Source organism: Macaca thibetana, chromosome 6 (genome assembly GCF_024542745.1).
Source record: "Macaca thibetana thibetana isolate TM-01 chromosome 6, ASM2454274v1, whole genome shotgun sequence".
NCBI classification, from domain to species: domain Eukaryota; kingdom Metazoa; phylum Chordata; class Mammalia; order Primates; family Cercopithecidae; genus Macaca; species Macaca thibetana.
Window position 1 is genome coordinate 96511899 of NC_065583.1, and position 20603 is coordinate 96532501.

Genomic DNA, 20603 nt, shown 5'->3' on the forward strand with positions numbered 1-20603 from the left:
ATATGGCAGCTTTCATGCACTGTTTATTAAAAATACTTCCTATGACAAATGTAATTACTATGGTCCTTATCATTATATATCCCAGGCAGAAGAATTGCAATTTTCTTTGTAAAAATCTCCTTAAAAACACTGCATTGAGAATTCTGTGATCATTGTAGTTTCTCTGTTACAGCATAATGCTTATGCATTTATCACAGATAGGTCTATGATGCTTTGGAATAAATAAAACTGCAAGCACTTAGACATTAGGGAAATAAAATTATAAAACAATTAAATGAATCAAACAGGTGCCACATCCGAATAAAAGGTCTATGGAGACTTCTACAGCAAGTCCGTAGTGTCAATGGCATTTAAAATGTTGAATCAGAATCAGCCTCTGGGCCGGACGCGGTGGCTCAAGCCTGTAATCCCAGCACTTTGGGAGGCCGAGGCTGGTGGATCACGAGGTCAGGAGATCGAGACTATCCTGGCTAACATGGTGAAACCCCGTCTCTACTAAAAATACAAAAACCTAGCCGGGCGTGGTGGCGGGCGCCTGTAGTCTCAGCTACTTGGGAGGCTGAGGCAGGAGAATGGCGTGAACCCGGGAGGCGGAGCTTGCAGTGAGCCGAGATCACGCCACTGCACTCCAGCCTGGGAGACACAGCGAGACTCCGTCTCAAAAAAAAAAAAAAAAAAAAAAAAAAAAAAAAAGAATCAGCCTCTGTGTAAGCCCCATTCTGACTACTAGGGCCCATTCAAAAGCTGTGTTAACCAGAGTCCACATGAAAGAAAGCAGAGCACTGACACCATTATATGGGATTTTAATGGAGTGCTTTAGTGATTGTGAAGGTTCCAGGTTCCACTTGGTTAATGCAGCTGAGATATGAAAAGTTGAGTAGAAAAAGATAGAGATTGAAGTATAATCCTAATGATGATTTCTTTTTGAACTAGTAATCTCAAAGTATTCATGCAATTTTCACAATACTTCCCCACCAGAAACTGCTGTTTTAAATTTATTTTTAATATACATATTTTTTTCTTAATTTTCTGAAATTAATATTTCTTCCCCACTGGTATATTTATGTCCCTGATATCTACAGTGAATATATCACTGTATAGAAAATAAATAATAATTAATTAAATAAGTAATTCTGGATAATTAAAAAGTAGGTAGTCCATGGAGTAGGTAAACATGTTGTGCCATATTCCTCCTCATCTTTGAGATACTGTATTATATACTGATTAATAATCAGAGAGAATATTACCCTTTCAGATTCTACTTTCCACAAAGTAAACAAACGAATGCAAGGAAAAGGAATTCGTATGGGATCAGTATTCATCAGAGAAATGTAAATGTAAACCACAATGAGATACTACCTCACATCAGTCAGAATGGCAATTATTAAAAAGTCAAAAAACAGCATATACTGGCAAGGTTGTGGAGAAAAGGGGCCGCTTATACACTGCCGGTGGGAATGTAAATTTCCACTGTGGAAAGCAGTTTGGCAATTTCTCAAAGAACTTAAAACAAATTACCATTCGACACAGAAATCTCATTATTGGGTATCTACCCAAAGGAATGTAAATTGTTCCACCAAACAACACATCCACACCTAAATTCATCACAACAGCAAAGATAATGAAACCAACCTAAATTCCCATGAATTGCTGACTGGAGAAAGAAAACGTGGTATGTATACACCATGACATACTATGCAGCCATTAAAGAATGAGATCATGTCTTTTGCAGCAACATAGATGGAAGTGGAGACTGCTATCCTAAGTGAATTAATGCAGGAACAGAAAACCAAATACTGCATGTTCTCTCTTACAAGCGGGCACTAAACATTGAGTACACATGGACACAAAGATGGGAACAAACACCGGGCCTATTTGAGGGTGGAGGCTGGGAGGAGGGTGAGGGTCAAAATGCTACCAATAGGTTCCTATGTTTATTATCTGGTTTATAAAATAAACTATACACCAAACCCCCATGACACAATGTATCTGTAAAACAAACCTGCACATGTAACCCTGAATCTAAAATAAACGTAGTTAAAAAAGGATTAGAAAGAACCACAATCCAGTCCTGTGTTCTGTGTGGTTTACATGTTCTCTCTGTCTCTCTCTCTCCCTCTCCTAAACTAAAGCAATCATTTGGCTTTATTATACACCTTCAGACAAATGTATATTAAAAACACATATCTGTGGCATTATAAACACTGGTTTATAATTTTATTTTCTTTCATTACTAAAACTTTCCCAGAGAAAATTCATAAAGTGAACAATTAGTAATTTAAAAATAAAAATTTAAAATAAATTAACCTGGACTCGTATCAAAAAAGAATTTTAAAAAGTTCCAAATGACATGAGGCATTGAGAAAATTCATATGATTTTTTTTTCATGAAGAAAAGAAGCTAAGTACATGTTTTACATAAATTTTAAAGAGACAAAAATTCTTAAAAAGTCTCACTAGTTATCCAGGTTCTAAGGATCTTGGGATCATCTGTAAATGAATTATGGGGGCCTCCTTCATTTTGCAGTCAGCCAGAGAGCCATTTCATTTTATAGTTTTCTCCCTCAAGATGGCAAAGCTCGAAGGGCACCTTATAATTCAATTATATTATAAGTACCCCTAAGAATTTTAATTACATCAAACAGATGAGTTTAATTCTTGAATTTCTATGAGATACACTTGAATAAACATGAATTTAAGTTTTGAGTCCTACTTTCCCTTTGAACAAAAGAAAACATATGGATGATACTGTCTTAGATCTTAAAGAAAGTAAACAATTTTACTCTCCTCACAGCAAGTTCTCTAAGGGAACTGTCTCTTAACCAACTCACAAAAATACTTTGGCAATCTCGTTAGACACAGTTTCATCTACACAATATGCTCAGAAAGGAGACGAAGAAGTCTTCAGGAAATTTTTCATCACTTCTCTAGCTTATGATTTCCTAATGTCTTCTTAACTCAAGCCTATACCACTGTCAGAGTCTACAAAATCAAGCAAGAGTATTAACAGAATAAAAAAGGGACAAACAGTCCAATGTCAATAGAAGAACTGCATTTCCATCTATTCCTCACTCCTTTATATAAAGAATCAGATCCACTAAGCAGGTTGAATTCAAACCCAACTAATAAATAAATAAATAAAGTCTAATTTTTTTTTCTACTTTGCTTGATGGAGAACCACTTCCAAGTAATCTTCTCAGAAGAAAGCCTTAATACATGTAGGGGGAAAATATCCTCTATTCCATACCTCTGCCCTTACAGGTCTTCAAAATGCAAACTACCATACTAAAATTCTGAGAATTAGTTCAGTGAAGAAATCTATCTATGCCTTTAACTCATCATATTTGAAAATTATTGGACGGAGAGCTCTATTTTCTATGGATTTAATACCAGTCATAACAACATTTCCAGATTACATCTTGAGCAACTCTTCGGTATAAACAATAAATATACTTAGCAAAATTGTTTTCCAAGATAATATATTTATTTAATTATTGTGCTAATTAAATTATAAAGATTATAGTGTTACCAAATAGTTTTCCTGTACTAGAGAACATCTATACTGTAATATATATACATATATATATAAATTGATAACAATATTACATCTGATATCACATGATTAGTTTTTTTTCAAACACAGATGCTTATGATAATGTGTTAGAACATTTTAGGAATATAGTAAATTAGTTCTAATTGGCCTGCATTAATTGATTTAGTTTTTCAATCATCATGGCAGACATGGAGATAAAATAATATTAATACATTTAATAATAATGATTTGTCATTAACATTTACTAAATACTTTCTATTAACTTCACATGAGTTATCTCAGTTTATCCTGAATATTGCCCTATTGAGGTAGACTAATGATGTTTCTGTCTTCCAGCATGGAAAACTACTGCAGAGAGTAATTTGCCCAATGTCTCATCATTATTAAAACATGGCTGAAATTTGAAACTCAGCATTCTGGCTTCAGAATCTGGGCTCTTAAATGTTTTATGTAGTAAAGCTAGTAATATAGAAATGAATAAGACAGACTTTCCTTAAAGAGTTTAAAGTCCAACGAGATAGCCAGGCATATAAATAGATACGCGAAATTAAGTGGATTATAACAGTAAAAGTTAAATGAGAAAAAAGAAGGGAACGTACATGAGTTGGTGGGGAAAAAAATGAGTTTATCTGGCTAGAGTGGCATGGGTCATCTAGGTAATGGTATTCAACAAAGAACAGATAATACTGGTGTGAGCTACAGAAAGAATTTAGAGTGATAATATAATTAATTTGAGAGACTATAAGTTGAAATCAAGGAGATCATGTAAAGCAAAAAGATAATATGAACACAGATAAATCCTGGGGAAATCAGCAATTAATCTGTGATATTAAGGAGTGGATGTACTTTTTGCTAATGTCTCCAATGAACAGCAAACATTAATCAATTCATTTATACTGCTCATTTGATAATATGGCTAGGCTATATGGGGAACAATATAAATGATAAAATAAATATATTTTTAAAAATTCTATAATGGATTTGGCATACAGTTTTATTTGATTCAATTAACTTTGACAAATGTAACTTATAAAAGAAAGGAGTAGAATTTCTTTTCAATCTGACTCTCTTTGTTAAGAATCAGATCAATTACAATTAATCTGTGATCTGTGAGTGGTCAGGGAGTAACTGCCAGAATGATGAGAAGTGCATTCTCAGGGCTCAACACACTAACGTCGTCCCTGCGATAAAATATTTTTATTGAAGTGCAAAGTAGCTTAGAGAGAATTATTAATGAAAGTCACATTTTACTGCAAAAGTAATATAAATTCAAATCTTTTCTAATTTCTCACATCAACTTTATAAAGATAGACAAAAACTTTCTAAATTAGCAAGAATATGAAATTAGAAAAGTGCTTTAAAATTTTATTACAATTTAAGGTCTGATATAGCCTTTTTTCTACTCTAACTCTCAATTTCATGTACAAATGGGCATTTGTACATTTGGATGTCTATGTGAGGGGGTAAGCTGTGTATGTGTAAAACTAAATTGATAAGGCAATTTTTTGACAACATAGCCTCCTAGATGTAGCCATCAACAGTTTCATTTTATGTTTTTAAATAAATGACCTTTACGTTTCATAAAATATAATATCGCCCACTCAATTCCAATGCCTCAGACAGCTTTTCTCTACAGTGTGTACTTTCTGTACTGAAAAATGCTGGAGTGCATATTTATTGAAAGTTGTCTCTGTTAATGATCAAAAAAAGTCAACACTTCCATTCTTTTTTTTTTCATTGTTTCAGGAATAATTGTGTCCTCACCTCCCCACCAGTTTATCTCATATTCACTCCGCCTTTCAAGAATATTGTTTGGTATCCAATATTTATAGAACATTTATGGAACATTACTCAAGTGTTGAATTTTAATACAGCATTCCCATATTTTTCTTTCCTACATTGCTGATTCTTGACATCTAGCTTGCATTGTCTCTGCGCTGTCCCCCTTCTGTTATTCCCTGCAATGTCTATTTATGGAATACTATGCTTTATTCAGTGATGAATGTTTTTTTTCCAAGTTGGATAAATAAATATCAATTCAGTGAATTTTTCTAAATGGTAATTATGGCAAAAAAAATAATGTTTCAAAGCATGGTTGCATTTAAACAGTAGTGGTTCTTTGGGCAGCTATGTGGGAAAGGTGAGAATGGCATGTGTGAATCTTAACTCACATTATGAATGAGGATATGGTGTTTTCTAAGGTAGTGTTTGAAATAATTGTTAGTTTACATAAACCGGAAGAAAAAGAGATATAGTGTTGCGAATAAAGAGAAAGAGATAACTTTCATATTAATAGTATAAAATTAATCTACTTCACCGTTTCATGTAATGTATTGAAAAGTAATATTTAGAAAAGAAAAGTAAAAGTAGCTAATAATGAAAAGTAGTTTGTCACTGGGAGGATTTTTTTCTCAATAAAGATATTTTCTTATTACTTCCAGAATGGCAAAAATCAAAATAATATGGTTATTTAACATAAAAATAAAATATTAGCAGAAGATGTACTTAGTGGTTTGTGCTTCCTAAATTCTTAAGGTCTGTAAATAATATATTTCACAGTAAAAAAGGCACTGGCAGGTATATAAACTCTTTTAGTTGGGAGGAATCTGAAGAGAAGATATTGGATGATATATGTTGAAAACTACTGTGTTTTAAAATCAGATAATATGTTAGCAAGCTAGCAAATTATCTTGGTCAACTATGTTATTTTATAAGTGAAAAAACAGGCCAAGAGAGATAAATAAATAGACCGGTGATGTATGACAATAAGAGGTTTCATAACTTCTAGATCTGGGAACATTTTAGTCTGCCATGCTGCTACCTGTTTGTTTTACTGAGACCCTGAGACTACATAACACAACAAATATGTGTTTTAGAACAAAGTGAGGAGAAGACACTACTAAATTGGGGAATTCATCATTCTCGTAAAGTCATAGAAAAGAAAGATTTCTCTTTTCCCAGCAAGTAGGAGATAGAATAGAGAGGATGATGTGGGGAAGAGGGAATGTTTTCGTAGCATATTGGATTCATTTTCCATTGAAGACTTCAAACACACTGGAAATTTGCTGCAGTGGATTCAGCACAAAATTGTGTCAGAGCAGAACTCTGCTGGATCCCAATGTTTAAAAAACCTGTCAGAAATCAGCATGACTTCTGCTTCATAGATTCTCTAGATACTGAACGGCTTTCTGAAAGGTTAAAAAAAAAAAATCGTAGTGTTAGAAGCCTGTGCAGGGCTATAGTTCACAAAAGGTGGGTCTCCTACTGTGCAAGGCAAGATCTTGCTGTGTAAGCCTCCTTAGAGCAGAATTTCAATTTTAAAGCAATCTGTGTGCCATGTTATTGTAAGATTTCCTTATTTCTCACAAATTACCTAACTTAAACGAGGTACTAACACAGAGTAATTCACTTGACATATAGGAATTAAATATAAACACAAACATATAAATAAATTTTTATGCATGAGAGAAAGTATTCATTTTATTTTTCAATGAAATTACAGATAATATCTTGTATGAAAGATTGCTAGAGCCTGAGAAACCTACAATGACAGATGCTTATTTATTTTTGGAATTCAACTTGTCAGGCTTTAACAGTCATCTATGAACTGAATTAATTTTTTATGCTCTAGTACCATTTTTTTTGCCAAAGTAACTGCTTGACATTATAGAAGACTCATTTATTTAGGGAGATGTTTCTTATATGGAAAAAGGGATTATCCTATCTTTTCTGAGAAAATGTGAGGTTTCTGTATTTTTAAAAATTCATTTGCCACAGTTAGATAATTTAATATGATTGTATCTGTAACTCTTTAATAATCAATAAATTATCTTTAGCAATAGAAATAGCTACTCATTTTACTTTTCAGGTGTGGAACAGGAACATAGTCTGCAATGTGGAATATGAAGATAAATGTAGCAGTACTTGCTTTAGATAAGTAATATTGAATACCAAAGAAAATTATGGCCAAACTATCAAAGATGACTAATAGCACATGTAGAATTTGATTAATAGTATAAAATAAGAATAAAAAAACTTGTGGTTTGTAATAATCAGATTTGAGATAAATTATGCAACTTGTCCTCATTTTATAAATATAACTATTATTGACTGTAATTAGTCATCATTTTTGTAATATTACTTAAAAGTTCAGTACTAATATGTAGTGTTGTAGCAAACTGAAAACTTTGGAACAGAATAAAATGTTTAATACATTGAAGAATATAATTTAAAAATAATATTCAATGCATTCTAACTTCAAATACAAATAGACATCAAAATATAAAGTTTGAGTGCCAAATTGTTAGCTCCTCTTTTTGCATTTTTTCTATAAATCACACCAATTTGTGACAACACAAAACAAGGATTATTTTAAAAGAACATTATTTATGCTAAAAGGGGAAAAATGAATTAGAAAAGATTATATTCACAGAATAGTGAATGAAATTTATCAATTATCACAAGTTCATGTCATCACATAAACCTATTGTAAATGCTTTTTCATAGACTTTTAGCTTTTACATCACGAGGCAAAATTTTTCTATTTAAAAGTATCAATGATATTGTGAATATCTTTATGCTCTCTCCATCTCTATTATTCAAGTAGAGTTACTCACATCATTGCCTTTATCACATTTATGTTCCCTAGAATGATTAGGACGATAATATGTAATCACCCAGTCTCTACTTGTTCTAGTATATTATATTTGATTCTGCTTATGTAATATATATTTTGGGTCAAAATAGTTTTTCCTGTGTACTGTTTGGTACAATCATTCCACTATAGGTCAGGTTCCCTATCTCAAAACATTAGGACCTCCATCCTACATTTGGCTACCGTGGATTATTGCAACACAAAGTATATTTAAATAATTAATGAATGCAGAAATGCTCTTTATTTTTAAATAATTATATTTAATTTTGAGGATGTAATTTGCTATAGATCTTTCAAAATGACTATCTATATGGAATCATATCGTTAGTGAAAGTGCAATTCAAAGCTCCTTTGCTGTGCAAGTGTGGTATTTAGACAATTCAAAGATCAGTTTTAGCCTGTTTCCTTTGCCAGGAAGCTGTTTCTCTTCAAGCCTTGCCCTCAAGATTCCCACAGGTAGCTGGAGTCTTAAATTGATGAGTAAGAAACTGCTGACTATATGTTTCAGACGACTTCTTCACTGGGCAATTGTCAATAATTATAACTAAGCTTATTCATAAAGGAGAGGATTCTACACCCTGGCTAATGTTCTAAAAGCATTAGGATGTGAACTCAACAGCCTCACAAGACCTGCATCTCCTGTTTTGGGTGTGGAGAGAATGATCCACACAGCTCGTTTCCACTTGTAGGTATATGTAATGATGGTCCAGAGAACTGTGGTGCTATTCTCTGTGCTCAGCTCATTGATAGTCTATGGTTTCCCTTTGGGGAAACAGAGGAAAGTCTTATGTCTTGGAGAACAAGTAATATCGGCATTGACTCTGTAGGTATGGCACACTGACATTCAAGCCTATTTCCTTATTTTTAATAATGTAAATTTAAAAATCATACAAGTGATACAAAAGGTGAACAGTTCCTTTCTACCACAGAAACAGGTCAGCTTGTGGCTACTACTAAGACCTCAATACTAATTCATAGGTTATGCGTACTATGTACCAACAAAAATTAAAAATAAAACTTTTTCATAAAAGAATGCATAGGCCATAATAATGTCCAAAGAACATTAATATCTGTGGAAATTTAAGCTAATTATCTGTGTTCCCTCTTTACTAGCTTTTTAACAAAAAATTTTGTTCTGCTTGAATAGGTTCTAATTTTATACAAACTTTATTTGCTTAGTTAATTACTTTTGCTTCTGAAGTTATTTCTCTAAAGAAATTACTAGCAGTTTGGAAAGCATGCTGTTCAGAATTGTTTTGACATATGTGGAAAGAAAAAATGATGCTGAAAATATCAAACAAATGCCTTTAGTTTGGAACATTCATCTTTAAACATCTGTTAATACAATTGGTATTGCAACAGAATGCAAACAAATTTCTCACTTTTGAACCCCAGTAGGGCTGAAACATATAAAATTTATAACAAGTCAGACGTGCCCTAGACTCAATTCCCAAGAATGCTTTGCCCAGGCTCACCAATAGACCACTTGGAACATATAAACCTCTACTTAAAATTGTATCCTGAATTTATGATTTGAAAAGCTTGCTATTTGTGGTATGCTTTCATCAGCATTCTCATCTTATATTTTGACCATCTCAAATGACAGCCTTTAAAAATCATAGGTACTGTTATTATTTACACACCACTAAAGAACTATTATCTCAGTTGAGCTCTTTGAAAAAGAACTACAATATATTTACTAACTTTCGACTCATAATTCTAAGTTGTGTTTGTCTTACTTTAGCTGCAGACTTTTTGTCTTTAATTTTCATTTTTTCAGCCCTCATACAGTGTCTTAGAAGATTCAATTTTCTTTGTTGAGGAAACACACAGAGCAAATTTCCATGTAAGTTATTTCATCTTCTTTAAAGCCATCCCAAAACCAGAAGCATGGCTTTTGACTTCATCCATGACCCCAGTATTTGCAGCAAGTATGTTCAGAGTGAGAAGCTAGTAGGCAGGACTGTAATGACAATGTCTCTCTGTTGTCCTCACAAAGCGGCTACCTGAACACACTCTTTAAATGTGTTTCAGAAGCCTGTAACAAGCCATAAAGTGCTGTCACTTCTTACAGCTCATCAAGGCATTTCATTTGATGACGTCATTGTGTTGCTATCAGCAAAAACCATACGCTGTGATTTAAAAAATAATAGAGGTTATCTATCAGTTTTAATTAAAAGACTATCATGACATACTAAAGAGCAGTGTCCCCAGAAGGCTAGCCCCTCAAATTGCTAATTAACACACTCAACTGGATAATGTAAAGACACTTGACTTTATTACTAATGTCACAACACCCACAATAACAATTAAATAAGATGTTCATTAACTTACCATGCTATTTAGAATCTCAACGTTTATATCGATTTCTAAGTGTTTTCAATTTTCAATTGTGAATTTGAGGAATTTATTGAAAGTAACGTTAACAAACATTAAAACATTTGACTCACTCAAAATTCAATATCATATAGCATCTTCAATAATTGTAACCTCAGACATTCTAGATTGTTTTACTTTTTAACTTAATATTAGTGCAGGAGCATATAGTATTGTTTCACAGTGACTTACGTACTATAAATTCAGAATGTATATTCCAAATTTGTTACAGTAGTTTTAATTACCTCATATTAGGTGGGCTTTTTGTTTATACATTTGTCTTTCTCTTTTGAAAGTCAAGTCCATGATAGCAGAAATTTGTTGATTCCCTGTTGTATCCAGTCTCATTCCTAAGCTTAGGAGAGTACCTGATACATTTGTCCAATAAAAAATTAATAAATATAATATTGTGCCACTATTTCATGAGATTATATAATATATAAATAATAATTTAGTTGTATTCAAGTTATTGTTTTGACAAATATCTTTTTAATAGAATATATTGAATTATTCAGAATGAAAAAATATGAGATATTTAACAACTTCAAATATTTTTTCAGGAAAGTAAGATATTTTCATTATGACTAACAAAGTATACCTTTATTCCCAGAAATCTCTAAACCTTTGCTTAAACTCATCAATTTAACTTTTCGTATTTCACTAACTTTTGTAGTGCTTTCTTATGTTCAAATTTGAGTTTCTCTAAATTCTTGAATACACATACATATCTTGTTTCGTTATATAAAATGAATGTGTAAAATATGCCTGCACATGTATATGTATATTCTTGGACAATTTGAGTCTGATGTTTTCAACAATTATCCCAAATATCTGCTTCAACCTGCTCATTATTGTGCATTCATCACAATCACTCTGATTATTTTAACACATGACTATTTAAATTGTATTTACTAAATTTGTAATGGATATATTATTGTCTTTAAAACATACCACTGTGTATGATATCTGCAGAAATAACAGTATAATCAACATAAAGATATAAATCAACTGTAGGTACAGAAGGAAATATAACTTGAATTGCAATATTAATATTACCTGTAAATACAATAAAGTTAATGTTCAAAGCTACAGAATATTATTTTGATTACTCTTTTCTAAGGCTATTAAAAAATCCACCCTGACCAGCCTTTTGTTTATACAAACATCCCTCACTCCGTATGTTTGATATATCCTTTTCTCTTTTCTCTTTCTTTCTTTCTTTTTTTTTTTTTTTTTTTTTTTTTTTTTTTTTTTGGAGACAGAGTCTTGTTCTATCACCCAGGCTGGAGTGCAGTGGTTCAATCTATGCTCACTGCAACCTCTGCCTCCCAGGTTTAAGCTATTCTCCTACCTCAGCCTCCCAAGTAGCTTGGATTACAGGTGTCCAACAACACACCCAGTTAATTTTTGTATTTTTAGTAGAGACGAGGTTTTGCCATGTTGGCCAGGCTGGTCTCGAACTCCTGACCTCAAGTTATCCGCCTGCCTCAGCCTCCCAAAATGCTGGGATTACAGTCATAAGCCACGACACCCAGTCCTGATACATCATTTTCTATTTCTCTTAAAAGCATTAGATTGGAGGGATGGTTGTTTGTCTTATTAGAAAAATGTATTCACAAAAACATACAGTGACAGTAGTACAGATGAAAAGCACATATTCTACCAAAAGTTATTTATGGGAAATTATAAGTACATTGGATTATTTTTCTAATTAACTAGAAGTAAAAATATATTTTTTTAATTATTATTATTATACTTTAAGTTCTAGTGTACATGTGCATAACGTGCAGGTTTGTTACATATGTATACTTGTGCCATGTTGCTGTGCTGCACCCATCAACTCGTCAGCACCCATCAACTCGTCATTTACATCAGGTATAACTCCCAATGCAATCCCTCCCCCTTCCCCCTCCCCCCTCCCCATGATAGGCCCTGGTGTGTGATGTTCCCCTTCCTGAGTCCAAGTGATCTCATTGTTCAGTTCCCACCTATGAGTGAGAACATGCGGTGTTTGGTTTTCTGTTCTTGTGATAGTTTGCTAAGAATGATGGTTTCCAGCTGCATCCATGTCCCTACAAAGGACACAAACTCATCCTTTTTGATGGCTGCATAGTATTCCATGGTGTATATGTGCCACATTTTCTGAATCCAGTCTGTCACTGATGGACATTTGGGTTGATTCCAAGTCTTTGCTATTGTGAATAGTGCCGCAATAAACATACGTGTGCATGTGTCTTTATAGCAGCATGATTTATAATCCTTTGGGTATATCCCCAGTAATGGGATGGCTGGGTCATATGTAAAAATATTTTTAATTTGTCTTTAAATTTATTTGTTTACTTATTTATATCATATTATTTATTTATTTATTTATTTATTTTTGAGACAGGATCTCACTCTGTCGCCCAGGCTGCACTGCAGTGGCACAATCACTGTTCACTGCAGCCTCCACCTCCCATGCTCAAGTGTTCCTCCCACCTCAGCCTCCTGAGTAGATGGGACTACAGGCACATGCCACTGCCCCAGCTAATATTTTCTTTTTTTTTTTAATTTTGTAGAGACAGGGTCTTGCTATGTTACTCAGGCTAGTATTGAAATCCTGAGCTCAATAAATCCTCCCACCTCAGGCTTCAAAAATCCTGGGATTAAAGGCATGAGCCACTGTTCCTAGCCTAAATTTGTTTTCTTTAAGCATCACTCTGTGATGCTTATATATGTGATTATATATTATATATAATATATTAATTATATATTATATATAAGTTAGCTAAATTACTCATCAAGGTAGACATGCGTACTTTAGGTTGATGCACACTCATAGTTATTTATTTACTTTGTAGAAAATTGGTTTCAAGATTATCTCACTGCAAAACTGTAAAAATTTTTATCATTTTTTTCTTTTTTTTTTTTTGAGACAGAGTCTTGCTCTGTCACCCAGGCTGGAGTGCAGTGGCCCAATCTCGGCTAAGTCAACCTGTAGCTGGGACTACAGGTGCCTGCCACCACGCCCGGCTAATTTTTTTGTTTTTAGTAGAGATGGGGTTTCACCATGTTAGCCAGGATGATCTAAATCTCCTGACCTCGTGATCCTCCCGCCTTGGCCTCCAAAATAAATTTTTATCATTTTTAAGATCCCATAACTGAGTTGTCTAAATAACAAACCCTGATTTATGCATGTAAAATTTTATATAGTCTTCTAAATTCACTATATGTAGTATGAGTTTTCAACCCTTGTTACTCAATATGTTAAAATGTTAATTAGATCAATGTTTCTTGTTCCAGAGTAGTGAATCATTGAAATGAAGCAAATAATCTGTAACCCAATGATTAATAATGAGTGTGTATAAACAATTTATACATTGCCACATTCTCACTTCAACTTTTGGTATCTTTCTTTCTTTAAGTAGAAGAGTAAGATAATATCAAATCAAGCTCATTCATTCATTCAAAAATATTTTAAACACTATTTCATATACTCCTAATGAGTGTGTTACCTGTTATATATTATAGCAAAGAAAAATAATAATTTAATTCTCCGAACCATTGATATAAACAATCAAATTTGACCCATTATTTTTCTTTAGAACACATGACAGTCTTCTTATTGTGGCTGAAGGACATTTTGTGAACTCAGTGATGTCATCAGCAAACTATTTTATCTGCCACTTGCCACTTGCATTAGCAAATATTTTGTTTTATCCAACTTTATCTTTAAAAAGATAATTATAAGCTTGACCTAACTTCCTTCTTATTAAAGCCACTTTTAGTTGCATTTCTCTGATGTGCAATTGAAAGCTGTTTGGCTGGTAAACTAAAACTCATTCAAAAATGAGTACTATGAAATTGTACTTGATAATGCATAGAACAAAGTTTTTAAGTGTGAAAAATTTTAAATGTTGAGTAAATTTTTTTTTTGTTATTTTGTGTAATTCCCATCCCATGGATCTTACTTTACATTGTTGTTAAACACAAGTAATGTATCTATTTTCAAGATAATCTAAGTTATTTAAAATAAATTTTAAAGACCCAAAACAATTAATTGCAAGAAATTAAGGTACTGCCTTTGTAAAGCAACAGGCAATTTTGGAAACAACTTGAAAGTGATTAAGTCTCTCAAATAGATGATACTCCTGTTTAATTATCCTTAAAAAAGAGATTGTTTTTATTTTATAGAGAAAAATATGAATCACGTTAGCATGTTTCTACACATGTATAGGAATGCAACAATATCCACTACCCCAAAGATAAAAGTTACAATATTAGGAATTAAATAAAAAATTGCCAGTCGTTCAAAAAAACATTAAAATATGACCTAAAATAATAATATAATAAATCAATTACAACTTCCCACAGGTGTAGTAAATTGTAGGATTATTAAAAAAGGACATTTAAAGATTTATTATAACTATATCCCATATAATCAAGAGAATAGAAAAAAGAATGGACAGGTAGAGTGGAGACAAGAAAGATATAAAAGATCCAAACTGAACTTCTAGTAAAAGAAACTCCAGTGACTGAAATAAGAAAATACACTGCATGAAATTAATAACAGATTAGACATTGCAGAAGGAAAGATCAGTGAACTTAATAATAAAGTAAAAGCAATATCCAATATAACATGGATAAAAAAGGAACATTTACAAATTAATAAAGCGTTAGTGACCTAGAAGATAACTTCAGATGCCATTGTAATACCTGAAGGAAAAAAGAGAGGATGAAGGTGAACACATTAAAAATTGAGGAAGTACAGCTACAATTTATCAAGTTAGATTAAAACATCTAAATTCATACTGAAGCAGCTCAACAAGCCCAAAGCACAAGAAACATACAGAAAAATACACCAAGTCACATGACAATAAACTCAAAAACAGTAAATATTAGAAATTCATAAATGACCACAGAGGAAAAACACATATTATATACAGAGAATAAAGACAAGGATTAGAACAGATCACTTGTTAGAAATAATATAAGCAAAAATACAGCTGAGAATTTTATTTGAAATAGTAAAAGGCAAATAAATAACCTCTGTGGCTATCATTCCTTACCCAGAATAATATATTTCAAAAATGAAGAAAAAATACTTTTTTTCTGACATGAAAGTGTGAAAAGAATAATCACCAGCAGAATTACACTACAAGGAGGGAATCCTAAAATAAGTCTTACAAGCAGAAGTAACATGATATCAGATGGATATCGGGTTAAAAAAAATAAAACTCAAAGACCAGAAACAGAGCAGCAACTCTGTATGTAAGCACAAAGATTTCTGAAAGGATTAACGGTTGTCTAAAGGAAAAGTAAGAAAACTGTATTGTTGTAGAATTATGTAAAAATAAAATCTGTGGCAACAATAGCTCAAAAAACAGAGGAAAGAAGTCTGAAAACTATGACTTTCACTATATATGAAATTATATGAGTTGATAATAGTCTGTGATAGGAAAACTTGCGACTGGGTGTGGTGGCTCATGACTGTAATCCCAGCGCTTTGGGAGACTGAGGCGGGTGGATCACCTGAGGTCAGGAGTTCGAGACCAGCCTGGCCAACATGGTGAAACTCCATCTCTACTAAATCTAAAAAAATTAGCTGGGCTTGGTGGCAGGCTCTTGTAATCCCACTCAGGAGGCTGAGGCAGGAGAATCGCTTGAACTTGGGAGGCGGAGATTGCAGTGGGCCAAGATCGCACTATTGCACTCCAGCCCAGATGACAAAAGTGAAACTCTATCTCAAAAAAAAAAAAAAAAAAAAAGAAAGAAAGAAAGAAAAAACATGCATACTTTAAACCTCAACATAAACCAGTGAATATCAAAACAAGTTATAATCTATTATTTTTTTCTTGCTGCATAACAATATACCATATGCTCAGTAGCTTTCAACAATTTATATCTATTATTTTACAGTTGCCTGGTGTTAGAAGTACAGACATGTTTTAGCTGGGCTATCTGGATAGGGCCTCACAAGACTACAATCAACATGTCAGTTAGGATTGTGTTCTCATCTAAATCCAAAGATCCTCTTCCAAACTCACATGACTGTTGGCAGAATTTATTTCCTTTCAACTATAAAACTCATGGCAGCTTTCTTCTTAAAAGTCAGCAGGAAAGTGTCTTTCTGATCCCCAGATTATCTACTAAAGGACCTATCTGATTAAGCCATGCCCATTCTGGATTATTTACCTTTGATTGACTTAAAGTTAACTAATTAGGGGGGCCTTAGTTACATCTGGAATTTTTTTTTACAGGTTCCTTAAATGTATTCTAATCATAGGGAACAGAAAAGGGAGTAGGAATAGCTATACTTAATAAAATAGACTTTAAATCAACAACAGTAAAAAATGACAAAGAAGGTTATGATATTGTCCTGAAGGGATCAATCCAACGAGAGGATATAACAATTCTAAATGTATATGCACCAAACACTGGAGCATCCAGGTTGATAAAACAAATATTGCTAGATCTGAGAAAAGAGAGAGACAGGTATATAATAATAACAGGGGATTTCAACATCCTACTGACATCATTAGACTGATAATCAAGGCAGAAAACTAACAAAGAAATACTGGACTTAAATCAGACTTTAAACCAAATGGACCTAGCAGACATTTACAAATCACACTACCCAACAACTACTGAATATACACTCCTCTCATCAGTGCATGGAACATTCTCGAAGATACAACATATGTTGGGCCATAAAACACAACTTGATAATTTTTTTTAAATATTAGTTATATAAACTGTCTCATCAGAGCATAGTGAAATAAAATTAGAAATTAATTCTAAGAGGAAATCTTAAAACAACACAAATTAATGGAAACTAAACAACATGCTCCTGAATAATTTTTGAGTCAATGACAAAACTAAGGTGAAAACTTAAAAATATTTTGAAACAAATAAAAATGGAGACACAGCATAGCAAAACCTTAGATACAACAAAAGCAGTGCTAAGAGGGAAGTGTATAGCACTAAATGTCTAGATCAAAAGAAATACAGATCATGAATTAATAACCTGATGATACTCCTCAAAGAATAAGAAAAACAAGAAACAACCAAACACAAAGCTAGCAGAATAAAATAAATTACAAAGGTCAGATCAGACCTAAATGAAATTGAGAAAAATATACAAAGGATCAACAAAGTTAATAGTTGGTTATATGAAAAGATAACCAAAATTGATAGTCTGCTAGACTATCTAAAAAAAGAAGAGAAATTTTAAAAACACACAGGTACAAAATCTAGAAATGAGAAAAGAAACATGAAAACTGATACCATAGAAACACAAAAGATCATCAGTGACTACTATGAAAAACTGTGCTCACAAACTATAAAATCTAGAGGAAATGGGTAAGTTCAGTAAACATACAACCTTTCAAGATTAAATCTGGAAGAAATAAAAATGCTAAAGAGACTAATACCAAATACGAGATTGAATCAGTAATAAAATTCAGCAACAATGACAACAAATACAAAACAAAATCAGGTAAATTCACAACCAAATTCTACAAAATGTACAGAGAACTGACACCAATCCTGTGGAAATTGTTCCAAAAACTCTGAGAACATAATTCTTCCCCTCTCGTACTTTGAAGCCAGAATCATCCTAATAGAAATCCAAGCAAGGACACACAATGAGAAAGACAACTACAGATCAACCTCCCTGATGAACACAGATTTAAAAACCCTCAAAAAACAAAAAAAATTGGAAACCAAACCCGATAGCACATCAAAACAGTAGTATGTCATGATCAAGTGGGTTTTATTCCACATAAAAAAGGATTATTCATTCTATGCCAGTCAAATGTAATTCACCACATAAACAGAATTAAAAACAAAAGCAATCTGATTATCTCAATGGATGCAAAAATTTGATAAAATTCAATCTTCATTCATGATTTAAAGCCCTTTGAAAAACTAGATATAGAAGGAATATGCCTCAAAATAATAAAAGCCATATACAATAGCCCACAGCCAATATCATACTATACAGAGAAGAAATTGAAAATATTTCCCCTAAGAACTGGAAGAAGACAAGGATGCTCACTTTCACCACTCCTATTCAACATTGCATTGGAGGTCCTACCCAGAGCAATCAGGCCAGAGAAAGAAATAAAAGGTATCCAAATAGGAAAAAAGGAAGTTAAATTACTTGTTTACTGACAATATAATCTTGTAGCTAGAAAATCTTAAAGACTCTACCAAAAGACTTCTAAATTTGACAAATGAATTAAGTAGCAGTTCAGAATACAAAATCAACATACAGAGGTCTGTATAATTTCTTCAGACCAATAACAATCAAACTGCATACCAAATCAAGAGGTCAATCCCATTTACAATAGTTATAAAAGAAAGAATATATTTAACTGAGGAGTTAAAAGATGTATACAAAGAGAACTACAAAACACTGATGAAAGAAATTGTAGATGACCCAAACTGAAAAGCATCTCAGGCTCATTAATTGGAAGAATCTAAATTGTTAAAATAATCATACTCCCAAAAGCAATCTACAAATTTAATGTAATTTCTGTCAAAATACCAATTCTGTTTTTCATGGAAAAAATCATAAATTTCATATGGAAACAAACAAACAAGAGCTCAAACAGTCAAAGATATCATAAACAAAAAGAACAAAACTAGAAGTTTCACAGTACTTGATTTTAAATTATATTGCAAAGTTCCAGTAAACAAAGCAACATGATCTAGTATAAAAATACACATATAAATCAGTGGAAAAGAATGAAGAGCCGAAAAATAAAGCCATACCTACATCCACATACCAGGTAATCTTTGACAAAGTCAGACAAATACATACACTGGAAAAAAAATCCTCTTAAATAAATGGTGCTGGAAAATTTTCATTTTTACATGCAGAAAAATTAAATTGGACCACATCTTTCACTGTATACAAAAATTAGCTCAAGGTTAATTAAATACTTAATGCAAGACCTTAAACTATACAAGCCCTAGATGAAAATCTCTCCTGGACATTGGCCTAGGACAGGAATTTATGACTAAGACCTCAAAAGCTAATGCAACAGAAACAAAAATAAACAAATGGACTTAATGAAACTAAAAATCTTCTGGCTGCAAAAACAATAGAAGAGTGAATAGAAACCTGCAGAATGACAGAAAATATTTGCAAATTATTCATATGATAAAGGACTAATGTCCAGATTCTATAAGGAACTCAACAACAAAATAATAATTCATTAAAATTTGTGCAAAGAACATAAACATTTTAGAAAGAAGACACAAAGGGCTAAGAAGCAAATCAGAAAATGCTCAACTTTACTAATCAGAGAAATCAAAATTAAAACAATAAGATATCATCTTACACCAGTCAGAATAGCTATTATTAAATATCAAAACTTACAAATGTTGGCAAGGATGTGGAAAAAGATAATGCCTACACATTGTTGGGGGGGAATGTAAATTAATACAACTTTTATGGGAAAAAGTATGAAGATTTCTTAGAAAACTAAAAATACATCTACCATTTGATTTGGCATTCTCCCCTCCTGAGTATCTAGCCAAAGGATAATAAATCATTATATTAAAAAAATACCTACACTGGTATATTTATTGCAGCACTATTCATGAAAGTAAAGATATGGAATCAATCTAAGTGTCTATAAATGGATGAATGGATAAAGAATAAGTGATGTATATTTATTTGTATCTATATATCTAGATATACATCTGTATCTATTGGTATATATATTTATATCTATATATACACCAAATATATAAATCTATATATATACCACATTTCTTTATCCATTCATCCATATATACATACATACATATGTATCCACATATATACATATATACACACACATTTTCTATATCCATTCATCCATATATACACACATACATATGTATCCACATATATACATATATACACACACATTTTCTATATCCATTCATATATATAATATATATGAATATATTATTATTCATCTATATTATATATATTATTCATATATATTTTATATATATATAAAACACACACACACACCTGCCTGGA